The sequence below is a fragment of the Melanerpes formicivorus genome, unplaced genomic scaffold (genome assembly GCF_026170545.1).
Source record: "Melanerpes formicivorus ecotype bairdi unplaced genomic scaffold, bMelFor1.0.p_v2 SCAF_17, whole genome shotgun sequence".
NCBI classification, from domain to species: Eukaryota; Metazoa; Chordata; class Aves; order Piciformes; family Picidae; genus Melanerpes; species Melanerpes formicivorus.
In genome coordinates, this window is record NW_027142369.1 from 6,119,164 (window position 1) to 6,138,275 (window position 19,112).

The following is a 19,112-nucleotide window of genomic DNA, read 5'->3' on the forward strand; positions in this document are numbered from 1 at the left end:
TAACACTACTATCTCCCAAAGCTTTCATTAAATGTGCCCCAAAATTCTGACAAATGCAAAGTGGACATTAAGCTATGGACAGTTAATCTAACTTAGAGAACATGTGCTTTCTTGTCTTAACATTATTTATTTCCAAGGGTAGGGTGCAGCTGATACATTAATAGCTGTATCAATTTGCAAATACTGACCAAAGACAGTGTGTACTTACTGACGTGCTCATTTGTACTCTGCAGTACCTCTGCACTGACATTTATGTTCTAACTTATGGGTTCTGCAAAGTCTCTGAGAGCATGTGGCTTCATGACAAAGCCTTGAATTAACTTGCTGCCTTTGAAATAAAAGTGTGAAATAGAATGAAGGTTTATTATTACAGCTACATAACTCTTCTAGAATTATTCTTAATCATGAGCTGTGACAGAGCTCTAATCAGTACTTTATTAGACCTAAGCCTAAATAAATGGTTATTCTACTGCAACAAAGACCTAAGGGAGTATTTTGTTTAATGCAGTTTCTCTGAATAATTTTTGTCACTAAGTGCCATTAATTATTTCCATTAGTTTTACACTGCTCTTTATGCTCAATTGACCAAAATGAACAAAATGCAAGTGACCTGAATACAAAAACCTACTTAGAAGTAGCCTGAATACTGGTACACGTTATTCTGAAAAACAGAATGCTGCTGAAAAGATTACAGCATAGTCTCTAACCAGACAGGGCATGAGTGCAACATCCTGCTTTAAGAGGGACACCATTACTCTGCACAGAATCTATCACTCAGTACTTGCCCTGATATCAAATGAGCCCATGACTCCAAGTATGAAATCCACAGCATAGGTCTTCAGAGATGATACCACTGACTCCAAAACCTGCCCTAATGCTCTGCATCTTTACAGAGTCACAGATTCACAAATTGCACAGGGCTGGAAATGGCCCTCAAAGGTCATGTTGTCCACCTGTCCTGCAGTGAGCAGGGCCACCTCACAAGAGGCACAGCAATTTCTCATTAAATTCTCCATGTTTCTAAGGATTAACTTTTCACAGCTGCTTGTCCCTCAGAGACTCACTCATGATATCTATGCCTGCTAGAATTCAAAGTTTACTTTAAGGTTCCCTTGCAGTGATTTTCTTTCATAGCTGTTATCAGTACACAGCTGGAGTTAATATGCTTTACTCTTATTCACCATGTTTAAACTGGGCTGAAACAGCTGCTTCATTTGCTCTAAGCTTTGCAACAATGATATCTAAGCCTCAGTGGTAGTTTGCGCAGGCAGAACAGTCTTTTATCTCAAAATGAGCAGATTGAATTTATTCGCTACTGTTGGTGAAGTAACCAAACTGCTAGGAACTGCCCTGCTTTCCAGCTACATAAAGTGGAAAAAATTCAGTTTTCTGCATCAGAGAAAGTTCAGCTCATGTTAGTAATTTCTTTCCTCAAAATTGTTTAGCTGGAACCATTATTGGGAGCAAATTAACGAATGTAAATCATCTGTCACAAGCAGTTACCTTTCTGTCATGGAGTTGAGTGCCTTACCCAGAAGAAACGGCTACATATGGGTACTGAGGATCTAAGAGTAATAAAGCAATTAATTAAAAAGAAATATATTTTCCACAGTAAGATGAAGTAATCTGTCTTTGACCATTACCTTCCCCCCCCCATTTATCAGTATGCACTCATACCCTTTTTTTTTTTTGTGTGTGTGTTAATCTGAAGACAAATATAAAGCAATTCATCACTGCATAGCAGAGAGAACATGACTTACAGTTTCGTGGGCAAGGTAGTAGTATCAATAGCCAATGCCAAAGTAGACAGATATACAGCTTAGATTTTTCCAATTCAATTTCTTCTTAAATACAGTATTTTGAAATAAAGGTTCCAGGAATAAGAGACTAGAACACCATTTACACTTTTTTGTGAGCTTAAAAATGCAATAGCTTCAGTGACAAAATTTGTGCTTGTGCTCCTAGATTTATACCAAACCACATTACTAAAAAATGACAGCTGAGGGACAGATCAGATGCAGTGCTCCCTCATTCTACCTACAGCACGTTGCTTAGTTCATGAGATCACAACATGGACGGTCTCAGTTACTTTTAAGAGTTTTGATTCACTTCATTAAGCTAGGGAGACACATCTTCATGTTTGTTCAGAAGACCAACCCTGGCAATAAATTAGATGGCTTGGCTCCCCATTCATTTATATTCTCATACCTGTATTTCCCAAGTTGCCTGTGGTTAGTTATGCAACTTTCAGTGCATGCAAGTTTAGTCTTAACCATATGGGAGAGAGAAAAATTTAGCAGATTCTGTTATATATTCTATTAACTCAAAATTAACAAAAATCCTGTAGAAGATTAAAGAAGTATTTCATGATCTTGACAGAACCTGACTTTTTACCAAAGGTTAAACTTCTCTCACATGCCAGAAACATTTGCTAGTGTCAACTACCTAAAAATCCTCAGCATGTCACTTACTAGTTGTTAAAAGGTTGTGCTAACATGTATTTGTCTGACAATAAATTTACCAAATGAACCTGAACTGCAAAGACATTTTTTTCAGTGCACCGCACTGGTTAGGCCACACCTCAAGTACTGTGTCCAGTTCTGGGCCCCTCAGTTTAGGAAGGATGTTGACTTGCTGAAATGTGTCCAGAGAAGGGCAACGAAGTTGGTGAGGGGTTTGGAACACAAGCCCTATGAGGAGAGGCTGAGGGAGCTGGGGTTGCTTAGCCTGGACAGGAGGAGACTCAAGGATGACTTTATTGCTCTCTACAACTACCTGAAGGGAGGTTGTAGACAGGTGGATGCTGGTCTCTTCTCCCAGGCAGCCAGCACCAGAACAGGAGAACACAGTCTCAGGCTGTGCCAGGGGAGATTTAGGCTGGATGTTAGGAAGAAGTTCTATACAGAAAGAGTGATTGCCCATTGGAATGGGCTGCCTGGGGAGGTGGTGGAGTCACCATCACTGGAGGTGTTCAGGAGGAGACTTGATGGGGTGCTTGGTACCATGGTTTAGTTGTTTAGGTGGGTTGGACTGGTTGATGGGTTGGACATGATGATCTTGAAGGTCTCTTCCAACCTGGTTTATTCTATTCTGTTCTATTCAAAAACTGTACTGATGTCCCAGCAATGCTATCCATCTAAACAAGAAGCTAGGACTCCTTGATCCTACTTCTAAGTTTTAGAGGAAGTTTTGGTAGGCAATATGCATACAGCCAAAACATCCTCCATTTTGGAGATAATAGATTGAGAAAACGATCCTTGATTTTCAGACAAAACACTGAGACAGAAAAATCAAGTAAATTGCAGCAGAAGAGGGAACTGAACCCAGCTCTTCTCACTCGGGCTCAAATTCCCTTTCTTTCTTGAGTTTTTTCCACCGACTTCAGTAAGCTTTTTAATTTCTCTTTTCCCAGTATCAAGCCAAAATAAGATAATCAAATGTAACTTAGCAATCCTGCCACACTAAGGCAGAAGGAGAGCCAAGGTTATTAGAACATCCTGGAAAGAACAAAACTTAAAAACCACACACACACACAGAGCCTAGAGAATCACAATCACTACTAGGAGTTTAGATGGAGAACATAAATTATCTTAATGCTTTCCAGACTTCTCCGATAGAAATTTTGAATGAGGTAAAAAATCAGATAAAGAGAGTATCAAAGACTTCAGTTCCAGATGCCTCCAGAACGATTGCAAGACAGATGTTTGGAGAAGAAAGTAAGGATTTTCAACAACTCATTAAAAAGAACGTGATAGAAAAGGGACAACCACAGTATTAAATATTAAAAGCTGAAACCAGTCTGAAAAGAACCATCAGATCTTTGCTGCCTTGTGACAAAAGGGTGTGTTTTGCAACAAGTCTGTAGGCTGCCAATGGATTTTTACTGCATTTAGTCACAAGACTGCTCTATGAGAGTTGATCAGGTAACACACTTAAAGCTATGCAGTAGACACGAAGGTAAATTAGGTGATCTCAGACTGGGAAAGCTGGATAAACCAGAAGTTTCAAATGTTATGGGATTTATTACCAGCCATAAATGTTTGAAATTGATTCTCAGATCTGTGTTCCAGAAAGGCAGCACAGTAAATTTTCTAGTAGCAGCATGTCCCCACAAAACAGGAGGTGTAAAAGAAAGTCCTTGGAAAAAGGGATGATGGGTTGTTATTAAGCATTTGGGACAGATCCTCAAATGATGTAAGTGTCTAGAGCTCCAGCAGCCCCACTGAAGCCACAACAGTTTGCAACATCTGAGAATCTGCCCTGCGGAGAAAGTGAGCTCAAGCTCGCCAGTTCACACCTCAGCCAAATACCACATTTATGCTACCTCTGTGCCTTCTGCCTTCCAGGTCCAGGAGATGCTATCAATCCCAGTTATACAAACCCTTCAAAGAGCGCAACACCACCACCACAGGTCTCCAGATGTTTCACAAAAACACAGCACAGCAAAAGCTGCTTCTGATGCAAGTCAGATGGATTCTCTTTAACAGTGCAGATGCTGCAAAAGGTTTACCTTCCACAGCCAGCTGTTCTGTAGTTTTGTTTCCAGGGGAAGAGCATCTGAGAGTTGTGCATGACCTGAGCACAGCTCTTCATCTGAAGAGGAGTGGCTTGTGACCTCCACATCTCAAAATTAGTCAACACCAGTGAAACAGCTTAAATGCTTTTGAGACATTTGCCTCCAGGTACTTCGCTACTGTAGCACAAAGCACTGGATCACAAAGGAGATGCTCAAATAATACCATGAAATAAGAGAAGTTATGAGAAGGCTTTTGACGGGCACAACCAGGAAGGCACTGTTGTGAAAGACATCTTACAAACAGCTCAAAAGAAACACAATTAAGAGATGCAGAGCTCTCCAAGTGCAGCATATAAATGCAGAAAAGTGTAATTACACGTTTTAAACCTAAAGAAAAAAAAAGACAACTATGTATCATTAGCCTAGTTTAGATGATGGGATTTTATGATGGACTGTTGCAGAGTTTTCCTGGGTCAGAGAGCCTACTGATGTTAAGCAGTTACGTAATTAAACCTGGTAACAGAAATAAATGGTAAAATGTTGGGAAAAGAGTCATACTCTGTGATGCAAAAACCCACCAACTGCCCAGGCACAGGAAGCACCTGGTAAATGATGGCACAACAGCCCATAGAGTGAAGCTTTATGGTTCCTCCCATTGGTCTCAGAAACAGGAAACTGGACGGCCCACTGGTCCAAGCCAGCACGGTCCTATCCTGCAAAGTCCTCCTCATTCATTTACGGTTTGCTAAAACAGTACCTTACTTTTGAAGGCCAGAAGGCCCACTATGTACCTTTGTGCCATCCTCCTCAGTTACTGACACCACTGGATTTCAAGCAGTTACTCCTGCACTACACTGAGCAACTTAGGCAGGAAAACACTTGGGTTTCATTTCAGAAAATATTCCAATAGCTAACCACCTTGACTGTTCTTATTTCAATGCTACTTCCAGTTAGGTTATTTTCCTAGTTTTTATGTCTTTGCTATCCTAAGAGTGTTAATTATCAGTAGTACCTTTTCTTCATTCAGATCTTAAAAGACTAGGATCTAACCTTCTCTTGTTTCTTTTCAATAAGCTAAACAGACCAAAGCAAGCCATTCAGACAAGTTTAAACCTGCAGATATTGTATCATTTGAGTCTGTTTTGTACAGTTCTTCTCAAAACATTATCCTGCTTCTCTAGCTGGTTTTATTCAGGCTGATACCACAACTGAACTATGCACCTCAGACTCAACAATGTCACAGGACAATTAATTAATGGACCATTAATTAATGGTGTTAAGGGCAAGATTGCTCACATCCCCACAGCACTGTACTGAGATCCCAAACTGCTACAGATCCACTGTTTCCTGTGAACCCTCCTGACTATATTCTAAGCAAGTGGAAATTAGGAGGAGGATGGAAGCATGTAGAGAGCATCTCTACAGTCCCTCTGGTGACAGCAATAACATTCAGGTAAGATACTGTGTCAGGCTGTCCTAGAGATAATCGTTGCACAAAGTTTATAATATTTGTAATTGGCAGAACACTTCACTGCTCTCAGTTGGGCTCTGACAACTGCACAAAAGTATGACTTATTTGGCTTTAGTTGGCTTCTCCTGAGGCAAAGAAAACCACCTTGAAAGTAAATTCTTAGCTGAGCTGTTGTCAGAGCAGTAAAAGCAGAGCTCACTGTGATTCCATGAGATGCTTTATATGTTCTCTTGCCAAGGAGGTCTAGCTCTAACTGAACCACAGCAGAAGCTTTGCCAGGAACAGGCACATCTTCCTACATGCAGTTGTGAGACCATGCTGTGTCTCATTGCAACTTCCTCTTCCCTCTTCAGCTTCTTTGCCCAGATGAAGATGATCTAATATATCTCCCTCTGCACAAGCCCTCAGTTGAACCTCACAAAAAGAACATTTGTACAATCTATCTGTGGTCTTCAGCTCAGCAGCTGCTTCCTCACAGGGCTTTAGGCTGGGGGAGGCCAAATGGTCTTCAGTGCATCTGCAGACCATACAGAGTACATCAGGAGGAACTAATTGTTCATATACTTCCCTGAAGGAAAAAAAAAGGCGGGGGAGGGAAGGGGGAAATTAAAAGAGCTGAGGTATGTGTGCTTGAGCTACTGAGCTATAGGAACAACTGTCTTTGCTTTCTAGGCACCCCTTGGAGAAGGGCAACAAGCTATGGCACGAGTACACGATCCAAAGTCATCCTTGTGAAATAGCCTCCCTGACTCTGGCTTAGCATTATAGCCTTACACCTGCAGCTCTTAAAAGCTGACCTAATTCAAGCCTGCTCCAGTATGCAGAAGATTAATATCATTTACAAGGGCCAAAAGAACAATTTTCATAAATCTGAGCCAATTTTTCTCATGTGAGATTTATATTTGAATTAAGAAGGAAACATAAATCTATCCATGATAAAGCTTTAAACTTGGGATTTTAATATGCTGAATCCCCTATGCTCTGGGCTGTAAAAGTTGATATAGTGTTTCTTCCTAATGCTGCATTAGGCAAGTAACCAATTCATCCAGTTACTGAACTGACAACACTGTTCCTGTGAACTGTAGATAAATTCACTGACTTGGATAAGGATGCACAATATGGTATGTATTGGGGCAGTAAACACGAAAGAATAAATCCATTATGTTGGACTGCAGATCATTTTGGACTCAGATGGAAAACAGCAAAGCAAGAGTTGAAGTCAGGACACTAGAAAAGAAAACCTAAAGAGACTAAAATCTCAGTTAAAAGAATTTGGCTTTTGATGAGAACATGGAAGGAATTCAACATAAGATAAGTACTTTGCTCTAAGCAGATTAGAAAGAATAAATTTACAATCACCAATGGTTACTTTATAATCTAACTGAAAATTTAAGACTTGATGTATTCTGTGTCCGGTTTTAGTCCAATTTTTTATCCTTCTGCAGTAATGCCAGGAAGCCACAAAAATAGAACTGTCAGCAGTCCCTCTATAGCCCTGATACTAAAGAGAACTGGAAACATCTGGATACATTTTTCAAGAGAACAGCCAAGAAGAAGGTATTTTAGGCAAGAGCATCTGCTCTTGCAGTGGAGTTCCCTAACATGGCTAAACGTGTCTAGCTTTGAAAAGATGGCCCTTGGAAACCAATTCAATGCAACACTGAAAGACAGCACTGAATGGCATCCAGGACTCCTCAGCTTCTGCCATGACCACAAAGCCATGCAAAAAACTCAGGGATATACATGTAATATCCAGACAGCTAATGAAAATCAGCAGCTCCTGAATATATGAAAAAGAAAGTTAAAAAAAAGGAAATTCAGTTTTGCATGGGAAAAATACTGATTTGTTACTATTAAAACTACATTGAGAGAGCCCTGTTGACCTACAAGAGTCAGGATGGAACATGTCTTTATATTTTGTTACTTTACATGCACACACACATCTACTGCTTTGTTATAGGTGAAGCAGGCAGTTTTTTATTAGTTATTTTACACATAATTATCATCCTGTTTCATGACAAAACCAGAAAACCATTCAATTATGGAGTTCCCATTGAATGAGGATTCAGCATTTCTGCTCCACACTGTCACTCTATAACCAGTTACAGCATAATGGCAACAGGAAGGAAATACATGTTGCATAAATAAAGACTAAAAGACTATGGCTGAGATTAAGAAAGGAAACAGGTGACTGTAGTATATGTCATATATGAAAACAGATTCAATGAATGACTCAAGAACAGGAAATGGGAACTGATCTTAATTAATTCAAATCCAAAACACATTGTGAGTATGACTCTGCAGGGCTTTTGCAGCGAGCTGTCTAAACATACTTTTAGAGAACAGTCCAGGAGGATCTCATCTTTATAAAGGTACAATTTATTATTTTTATTGTATGTATTATTTTTCGCTTCAAATCCACTCACACCATGGCCCACAACCACTTTTAACAGCCCCCCAGCAGTGCCTCTCAGAGAGCCACACTGGCTGGAGTAGCTGGCAGCTGTCCAGACATATGACTGGTAACCAAGCACTGCAGAGCAGAAGTGTTTTCAAAAAAATTGGCATAGATGTTGGAGGAAACCAGCAGAGATCAGAACTGTCTCCATTTTATCAGAGCATCTAACATCTCCATTATTATTGGCCAAATACAGTTACAACTATGGAGCACAGTGGCAGGGCTTCGTTCCCTTCTGAGAAGACAGAGGTCCTGAGAGCAGACATTGGCAGCATAAATTCACCATTGGCTTCTTCCCCTCAGGGCAGATTTGCTTGACAGTAAAGTGAACAATAGCTACACCATGACTGTAGGAGTTTGGGGTTTTTTTATCTTGTTGGGTTTAAACCAGCACTCTTCACAAGATTTTTGACCCATGATTTCACACACCTGTGAAACTAGATCTGGAAGTTCATGCACCACTGAACTCACCAAAAGCCAGGATGATTCAGGGAGATGTTCTGTGTTGAATCAAGGTTTCATGGAGGAAGCTTTTTTGTAACCCCGGTTACTGCCGAGCAGACAGAGAAACTTCACAGGAGACTGCCATGAGAGTTCCAAATCTAGAGGAAAATAATTTAATTTTTCAGAAGTAAATTGAATAAAACCCAAAACCAACCAACCCACCCACATGGAACTAAAAGGTTTTTAATTTTCCTTTCCTGACATTACTGAGAATGTTTTGTTGCCACCTAGATCAGCATTAGACAACATTTTGTGAATCTCTCAGAAACAGGAAACAATTTGGTTTTGTACCTGTTCACAGCAGCACTGCTAGCTCAAGCCACTTTTAAACCTTGTTCAGGCTAACTCTCCCTTCTGTATGGCAGGTGCTTTCCTCATCAGAAGATGAGGAACACAAAGCAGACTGGATGTCTGAATTTAGTAAAGAGAACCTGCCTTTAGTCTTCCTTCATCTTGCCTCTCCAGCCTCTGCCAAGCTCTGGTAAAGGGCTGGGCCATCTTCTGGCCACATGAACCACCTGAGGATGTTCCTGCAGGCCCAGCTTTAACAAGGGTGGACAGGGCCACATTCAGGCCCCTCAGCCTGGAGGAATGAGAAGCTCTGTGGGAGCAAGTGGAAGGGACCCTCCAAAAGCTCTTTTGATGAGGCTGTACTACATAGGTTGGACTTGATGATCTCTGAAGTATTTTCCAACCTTATTGATTCTATGAAAAGCAAAGTAGACTGCTAGGTCTCCATGCTTCAGATGAAGCTGGGCTGCCACAAGCGTGCACTGATGTATCACAAGCATGCTCTGACAAGGAGGCTCAGCATGCTGCCCTCTGTCTTGCCTGGTCCCAGGGGCTCATGGCAGGGAGCCCGGTACCTGCCTGCCCAGTTTGGAGCACACTGAACAAACAAGTCCACATACAGTTCCAGGCTCCAAAGCATAGGTGGCAAATTCAGTATCTTACAGGTTTTGAGACCACTGGGTCATGGTTCTTCCAGATTGCTTTGCTGGTTAATTGCCAAAGTGGCATGTCCAGAACTGCTCATCAGGCCAGATCCAAAGTTCATCTCAACAGCCACACAAAACCCTCCAAACACCAAGGGCCTTCATTTGGGGCCTCATTATCTGTTCTCTCCAGTTTAAGTGTGGCTATTAGATCACTGAAAAACAAAGCTTCTAAACAAAATCACCAGGGTACAGTTTACAGGAAAGATAAGCATCAGATAGCTGACACTTATGTTTTTTATTTGGCACAGAATTAACGTAAGCCTCAGCTGCGCTGACAGGCTGACAAACACTAGTACTAAGCTTAAGAGAAGTGTCCTCACTAATTCTGTACAGTGATGTAAGTGACATGATGCAACACAGATGAGCTCAAACCACATCCAGGATTTGGACCTCTTCCCACATTAGGCTCCTCAGTTTAGGTCTGAAGGTTCATTCCAGCCACAAAAAGCTATCAAAATAATTTTTCTTTGCATAAGCAATATTTCTGACAGAGCATGGCCTGCACAACATTACTAACCATAATGACAACGTGGCTTAACCCAAACTCAGCCTGTCCTACCTAAGTCAAAGCCCACTTAGCCTTTTACTTTAAAGAGATGAGATCTTAGGTTCTCTGCTGACAGAGACTGGGTGTTGTCCAACTTAGATTACAGCGAGAATACTTACAAGATTGAAGGTACCTCAGGAGATAGCAATTCAGAGTAAACAAACTCATTCTTTTGTAAAATTAAAGAAGAGTCCAAAGAGGGGAGCAATAGAACAGGATATAAAATTCACCAAATGAAGTAAATAGCATTTTAATCAAGTTCAATAAATGTTTCCATGAAAGGGTGCTTCTGGTATAAGCCAAAGTGGGTAGGATTCACAGAAAAGCAGTGGGCCTAAGCTAACAGAAGCCTGGTTTCCTAGTGGTGGCTGCCCTTCCAACAGGCAGGCCCTCTGGCTCTGCTCACCACACATAGGGCCTGTCCTGAACTTGCTTGAAGGGCTGGCTGCCACCAGAGGGGCAGTTTGGCTCTCCCTTGCCAACGACCATTCCTGTTGGAGCTAGTAAGCATGCAGCTGCGCCACGAGTTGGCCCAGCTCACTGATCAGATGCAAAACTAAGCCACCAAAATAAACAAACATTTCTTTCTTCTTCTTTTTTAAGTAATCTTCCAACTCCCCCTGTGGTTGATTGCACAAGGTGGGGTCAGAATGTGCAATAGGAAAAACAGGAGGCCAGAGCAGAACTGCCCTTTTCACAACCAACTCATAACCCCGGGGAGAGCATTTAGAGAAACTAATGTACATCTGAAACGAAAACACCTATGAGTACAATGAACAGAGGCCGAGTGAAAAGCAAACTAGCTGATAGGAAACACAAGTGACAGAAGAAACATGAAAAATGACTGAGCCTAATGATCAGGACAAAGAGAGACCAAAGTCTGAGCTTTTTCTCCAACATTGTAAATTAATAGCCTGCACACACGACTAACTGAACAACCCTTCCATGTTTACTCTTTCCATAGCATAAGAAAGAAAGCTTAATCATCTCAAGATCCATCATCTAAGTTAAGTGCAGGGAAGGGCAGAGTAATTGATGGAACTTCTGTGGAGTCCAACATACCCTTTGGGTGTGGAGTTCTTAGTAGGTGTGATTTTTATAAGTATTTGGAAGAATCAAGGGACATTTTGATAACAAATATATTTTTCTTTAAATTCAATATTGTGTCACCACATGCATTCTGCAAATATATTTTTAATATTTAACATGCAGTTGGAAAAAGGACTAGAAATCAAGCTTCCCCACTCCTGGACTCATGCCCTAACCACTGAGTGTACGATCACAGCTCACCTAATGAATATTTCTGTATGGAAAGGAAAGCAAAGCACTTTCAGACACAAGGAGTCAGAAACCACGAGCCCCAAACACACCAGTTTATAGCTCTAGCACTGTCTTGAGAAATGAAAGGTGCAAATTCAGAGCTTGGCTCTTCACATCTGGGTTACAGCTCTAGATAAAACCTAGAAAGAATAATAAGGGGAAAAAAATAAATAAAAAGCATGGCAATATATTCCCAAGTACGTTTCTGAAGTGGTTGTAATCATCTGTATGTAATCCAGAAAAAAAACCTTGGGCTCTCCAACAGCAACTTGCCGAAGAGCGCTTTGCATCTGATCCCTTGAATGGCTTGGGCACCTAACTAACCAATGCTGTCAAAGCTAAAGGCATATCAAGCAGTGGACCTCAACACAAGTGGAGGAGTGACAGGATTGTTTAGATGCCCAAGCACTTGGCTGCTATGGCCCAGCATATGTCCCTCGAGATCTAGCTCTCCTCCTGTAAAATTACAGCAGCACTGACTGGAAATGTATATTGCAGGAACAGCCACATTATCAACCTTTCCACTCTAACCTAGAGAAATTTATCACATGAGACACTGAGCACCTTTCCACATCACAGGAAAGTTACAAGACCAGTTCAGTCTGCTGTTTAATAACCATAGTGATGTGAACCACCCAGGAATTCAGCTGTATGGTATGCATTTAAAAAGTACACTGTGGCTTTTGAACAGGACAGTTTGAAACTGCTTATAATCACAATTGCTGCTTTAACAGTGCTCTTGGATACAGCAGGCTATGACCTCAGTAAATAAAATGTATTTGCTGAAGCTATTTTCATCCAGTACAGAAGGGAAGCTCTGTTTAGCTATATTCACAACTTCCTTCTGTGTTATCTCTAATTACCTGAAGTGTTCCCAAAGAAGGTGCTCTAATTAGCTTTCATGCCTATGATAATGCTTACATGTAAATTCGCACAGAGTATTTAGATTTCATAAAAACATTTTCTTATAGAAATACCAGTTTGGTTTAAGTACAATTTCATCTCCAATCTAATTTATACAGAGATTTAATTCTGTAGTAGCTCCACAGAGTTACTACTTTTCTACCTGCCTCCATTTCTTGAGGTCTGCCACTTGATACAGTCCAGTCCCAAGCGAAACCTTGGCAGCACACTGTCAAATTAACACTCATACAGGCACAGGCAAACCAGTCCCAGGCACAGAAGTCTTCACTCCAAACCCCCTACTGACACTATAGTGTAGTGACAAGGCACTACAGATGTGCAGCATCCCCTGTAACACAAGCTGCTCAGTAACACTGCCCTTTGCAGTGTTCTGCAAGTTGAATCAGTCTGTCCAGTTTTAGCCTACTTAGAGAAGACACGTAGATCAACACGCTGACCTTAGTAAAGAACTATAAAACCGTGCTGTCCCATTCAAACTACTTGTCAGTAAGTGTGAGGTGAAATAGTTATTTCTTGGGAGCCTTACATGCACAGCGTGAAAATACTGGAGGCACTGTGAAATACTGTGAAAGTTGCAAAGGTACCACCGTATAGTCACCTTTAAACTCTCCTAAGTTCCGGTACACAAGGCAGTTACCTTACATTCAACCACAGCAGTGATGGATATGGAAGAGTCACTTTAGCAAGCCAGCCCGACAAAACACCAGCCTTCTCGGCTAGTTTTGTTCCCGTTGGCTCTCACGCATGGCCTATGTTGCTGCGATGTGCCACGAGTTAAGAGAGGGTGCTGCAGATCGGCAATGGCATAGCTCCGCTGTGAAGATAAACCCTAACTTGACACTTCTGAGGAGCGGCTAGGCAAGGAGTGCAAACCAGCGCCGCGGCGCTCCGAGGAGGGCCCGCTTGCAGGGGCCACCCGGGACATCTCCAGGCGGTCCGCCCGGCTCCGCACTCCTCCCGCGGCCGCCGGGACAGTCCCTGGCTCGGCCTCCTCGGCGGCCCCTGCCCGCACCTGCCGTCCCGCCGCTGCCTGCGCCGCGTTCCGCCGGCCCCTTCTCCTCAGAGACCCGGCAGCGGGCAGCGACGCCGCTGACCACCAGAGCGAGGGATCCAGCTTCGCTCCCCGCTCCCGCTCGCCCCGGCCCAGCGCCCCCGGCCCGGTACCTGCTGCGACGCCGCCCCTTCGCACGCTCGCGGCCGCCGCCGGCCGCCTCCTACCGCAGCTCCTGCGGGACTGCCCTGCCCCGGGGCCGCGCCCTGCTTTTTCTCCCGCCCGGCGGCTGCCGGCCCCCGCCTGCCCTTCCCAGCCAGGTACTGCCGGGCTCGCCGCCCGTACCGCGCTTCAGGTGTGCTCCCACTGCGTTTACTCACCTGTCCCTATCGCGGGGAAGGACCTGACTTGGAGCTCACCCACCTCACCAGAGCCACTCACGGGAGTAGATTTATCTCCTAATAGCTGCCAGTAACTTCTCCTTGTTGCTCGCTGGACCGTTACACCAGCAAAGTCAGTGCCAAAGCTGCCCCTTGCTTTGCCAGAAGCAAAACGAGGCCTACCTTTTAGAGAGGAACAATGCTCTTAGTAAGTGGCATGTCCAACTGGAATATGGTTCCCTGTCAAGTTGGGCTTTAGAAAGACACTGTGAGAGAAAACCTCTGCCACAGCATGCATAGCTTGTCAGATCATTTACAGATTGCACACAGTGGATTGGCTCTGAAATTTCAGGAGGAAATTCTGGTTCAGAAATTTCCTTGCAGGAAGTGAAAGTTTTGTGAGACTCCGAGTGGTCTCCTCTCTCTCTCCAATACTCTCTTACCTCTGTCCCTCTCCTCAATTCTAGTTTCTGGTAAAGAATGAAAAGTGCTATAATACCTCAGGAGGCAAGTATGAGTGAGAAGTGGGGCTGTATTAGTAGGACAAAGGGACTATTTCCTCAAGCAAATGGTTTTTACACAGCATGAAATTCCCAGTCAGTGAAGTTTCTCACAGTGGCCCAAATAACTCTTGATATAGGTAGTAGACTCCCTATCCACCAAAATTGTAGTTATAATATGATTTAAAAAAAAAAACCACCTAAATTTAATAGCACCATGGACCTGCTGCTAACTAAGAATTTCATGCCTGTTGTCATGCAGTGCAACACAGCTACTTTGAGCTCCAGAGCCACCATAAGGGTAGACCCTTTGCCACAAGCAGATTCATATTTGAACTACCAGAGCATCTCTGTTCATCTGTGCACAGAACCAGTTGCCTAGGACTGGAATATCACACTGCAGAAGGGTTCTGATTCCTGTTGATGGAGCTCATGAGATTATGCGCAGTCACTGTTTTAAAGAAAGACCAGTAACCTGGTATGCTTCCAAAGTTATTTGAGTCCTCCTGAGGTGCACATAAAGTATACATTTCAAGGCATCTCAATTAATTTACACGATCAAACAGCTTTATTTTCATTGTTCATGGTAGTGCTACTTCTACTACTACTGATAAGGCCCCTGTGTGCAGCTTGCTGCTATCAGGTTACATCAGTGCTTTCATACTCAAGGGTTTTTCAGGCTCTATAGTGATTTCCCCTCCTGCCTGAGAGGCTCTCCAGCTGCTAGAATCAGCAGTGGGGGAGCAGCCAGCCTTCATCTGTGCATGGTAAAGCTGACTTGATTTTGTGTGGAGGGGGAGAACATTACTGTGCTGTGATTTTTGTAGCTGGTATGGGAAACAAGCCTTGAACACCCCCTTAGAACAGTTTTGTCTCAAACAAACCAAATCTGAGGATCAGCAGTGATCCTCAGTTCTTTGTTGCCTAGACCTGTCACCTGCAAATGCTCCCTTCCCTGCCAGTCTCCTGCTCTAGCACTTGCCAGTCTTTCTGTAACTAAACCTTGGTTAAGAAACTCAGTGAGCTTCTCATGTCTCACTGATGCCTGTTCTCAACCCTTCTTTCCTCTGTCCATCCCAGACTGACATTACAACCAGTCATCCTGACTACTTCCTGGTGCTCTGCAACTGCTCTTTCCTCCTCGAGCTGCTTCCACCCAGAGTACCCCCAGTACTAAGACCAGGCTAATAAACTGGGCTGTTTTTGTCTGGCTGTGCCAAACCACAGCACTCTCAGGTCCAGAAACACAGGGCTGAGACACTTGAGCCAACAGAGGAGAATTTATTAGTCTGGGCTATGCTTCACCTCTCATATCCTCCAGTGAGGCCCAGCTCATCTGTTTTGAACATCTGCACAGTGCACTTTTTCACTTGATGCTGAGGCTGTTTATGCTATTGGATTAGGACTTCCCAGTGTTCTTAGTGAAAGAGGAGTAGCCAGAAGACTGTAAAAAGTAGCTATGAGCAGTAGTGCATATTATTGTCTTTAGAAAGGAGACCCAAAACAATAAAAATCCAATGTGTAAATACTGACACAAATGTTCTTGTGTAAGTCTGTATAGCAGCAAAAGCTTTCAGACATTTCTTCACTTCATGCAAATAATCTAGTTTTAAGCAGGAATGCTGATGGAAGCTGTAGCTTTGCATAAATCAAGCCTGAACTCCCCCTTGCAATCCTTTGCATCAGAAACCTGATCCCACTACTTGTGCACACTACTAAATCATGCCAACTTGCATGTTAAAAATCAAGCAGTTCTGGGGTTGAATCATGTTTGCACAGAGTACACTGAAATCTTGCAAGCAAGATCAGAGTTAAAATCCCATTTATGCTGCAATAGCCAAGTGATAAGCTCAGCTATTTGGGACTGAAAAGCAAGACCTTATCAGGACAAGTCCAGCACACAGCATACACTGTCTCACAGACTAGGTCCATGTGTAGCCACTAAATTTTCTGATGGAGATGCTTTTTGAGAGGGAAAGAATGGTTTTGCAACTTAGATTTCAGCAAAGTAGTGGAGTCCTTTTCAGCTGAAGTCTCTAAGCAGTTAATACACCTTCTTATAAACAACTTCTGCAGCCAGAGGATTTTACTACCACTAAAGTTTTTGCAGCAGTAATCTTTATCCCCTGAGGTTTTGCTGGGAGAAACATGAAACCGTTTCCTCATCCTCCCTGTTCTACTCTCAGCTGGAGCCTGGCTTTTTCCATTCCCATCATAACCTCTGGGTTTTCCCTCCTCTGCCACAGATGCTGGGTGGGGTCCACACACTTCATTATAGCAAGCTGTTATAATTCAGTTTTTGTTTTCGCCTTTTTCCTCCTTTTTTGCCCCCCCCAATGCACGTTTACTGTCATGCTTTCCTGAGCTAACCCATGGTAATTCTACCAGCTGAGACTGCAGCCAGTTGCCTCCTCCCATAGTGCTGCAGAAGAACAGCTTAACTGCACAACGTCCAGCATCTTTTGACACCATTGCTAGGATGCATAGAGAAGCAATTGCATGGAGATCCTTTATTATCCAGATTCGATCCTCTGTATCTCATTTAGGTTTGATGTACTGTGAACTTGAAAAGAAATTTGCATTATGCTATAAGGCAGATTTTCTTTGTACGTGCACACATCATTAGTACATTCTGATAATAAAATCCAAGGAGGGCTCATCCTTCATGTGCCAGAATACTTTGGTCCTGTCTATCTACAGCCAGACTCACATCTTTACAAGCTACAAGAATTACTTTTGAGCTACATAGCAGGCTTCAACATCGTAAATGGCTACCAAACTAGCCCAAAGCAAGGTGAGGTTCCTGGGCAGACAACCACAGTGGTACAGGGGTGCTGTACTGGACCTGGACTGGAGTTTTCAGACCATCAGCTTCAGCCTGAAGTGACAAAGAGGAGTGACTGTGGGTCCATATTTATGCAAGAGCACATGGTTCAATTTCTGCTGCTACTGTTTCGGAACCCAAGATCACATATCCAATACACTCAGGCGGCATTATAAACCTTCATGTACAGCCAAGGCATGCTCCCTCCAGTGTTTTCCAGTTGTATCCTTTTCTTACCTAGCTTCCTTAGGAATCACCAGCTCTTAATCCTGGCACAAGTTTGGGAGGACATTGTCACCTGCTGAAAAAAGGTAATAACACCAAATGTGATCGCCTTATTGACAATTTCCAATATTTTGTGGAGCTTTTATACCCACAAGATTGTGGGTAGATGTTGCTACCTCTGTTTTAAAATGGGTGTGCTACACTCAAAAAACACTTGTCATAGCAAATCTGTCATTTGGATCCAAACAATTCCAGTAGTTTCCCGTTTGATTTGGTGCTTTAAACCAATATATTTAGTGTTTGTCTGGATCCATACAGTTTGCTGTTTGAAAACCTCATTTTCAGAGCAAAAGAGAACAGAGAAAGAATGAACCTCATCTGTTGCTGATTTCAAGAAAGATTTGACATCCGATATATCTTTGAGTTCCTGTGTACCTTTCAATACAGTAGTTGGACTCAGTTCAGTAGGAGGGTTTCAAATTGTTCCCAAACCTTCATTGTTAGGAAAAAAAAGGCAATCAAACAAGCAAAAACCCAAACCCACAACCCAAACAGGAAAGACCTGTTTCAGGAAAGGCTGTTGTAGCACTGAGAAAGGCCTGATGGAGCACCTGACTGAAACACACTTCTTTATTATAAATAATTTCCATGGCGTCACATTAACAAACATAAAAGGTCACGAACTCCTGTATTTGAAGCAAATATGTTTGACATCTGGGGTCTGGCAGAAGTTCCTCCTGTGGGATAGATTGTTTGCACAGGGCTTTATTGAAGAATAATATTAAGAATGAATTACAAAATATTAGTGTAACCTAGTAAGAAATTATTGTATTTGACAAGCCAGAGACATAACAGATCTAACAGAACTGTTCTAGTTCATCTTACTCAAAGGCACATCAAGGAATGATAGCTGTGACCAGCTAGCAATGAAAATCTGTGGGGTTTAAGTATTGCAGTTAGAAATGGGCTATAATGAAAGGTCCAAATGTAGGCAGTTGCTTAAATGCATATTGTTATTTTCACTATGCCCCTGCTCTGTGAAGGGAGTGAGGAGGGAGAGCTGGCATTGAGCCTTGGTAGCAGAGGAAGCCAAGGGATCTCCCAGACAGGGAGCAGGGCAGCCCCAGCCCCAGGCATCAGACACCTCCATGGGGCTGGGGATGGACTAGGGACAGGTGGACACCAGGGTTGTGGGGAGGTGATGACCATCACTCCTACAGTTTATCACTCTTTCTTCTCTCTTACCCTATCTAGTGAAAACTTCATAGGAGCCACCCTTTCCCAATACCCAGGAGCTGCTCCTTGGGCTGCTGTGAAGCCCAGTTTCCCCAGGAGATGCTCTGTCATGGGATGGTGCCTGTGTGGTGTCTGCCCAAACATTGTTCCTGTCCTACTTGCCTGTGATGCTGCCCAAAATGCCTCTTTCAGCGTGGAAGAGGTGATGAACTCTCCAG

General features: G+C 42.9%; 1 protein-coding gene across 2 annotated transcripts in view; it reads right to left on the minus strand.

Moving 5' to 3' along the window:
- The window catches only part of TC2N (tandem C2 domains, nuclear), a 35,261-nt gene extending 21,390 nt beyond the window's left edge, over positions 1-13,871 (minus strand). The window contains exons 1-2 of one of the 2 annotated variants that reach the window (XM_068148789.1): positions 13,751-13,871; positions 8,917-9,047 (exon numbers count right to left, since the gene is read on the minus strand). The gene's annotated coding sequence lies outside the window, so the exon portion shown is untranslated. Of the gene's footprint in view, positions 1-8,916; positions 9,048-13,375; positions 13,550-13,750 lie in introns of those variants that run through there. The other variant, XM_068148788.1, reaches the window with a different exon arrangement.
- Between the last annotated feature and the right edge of the window lie 5,241 nt (positions 13,872-19,112).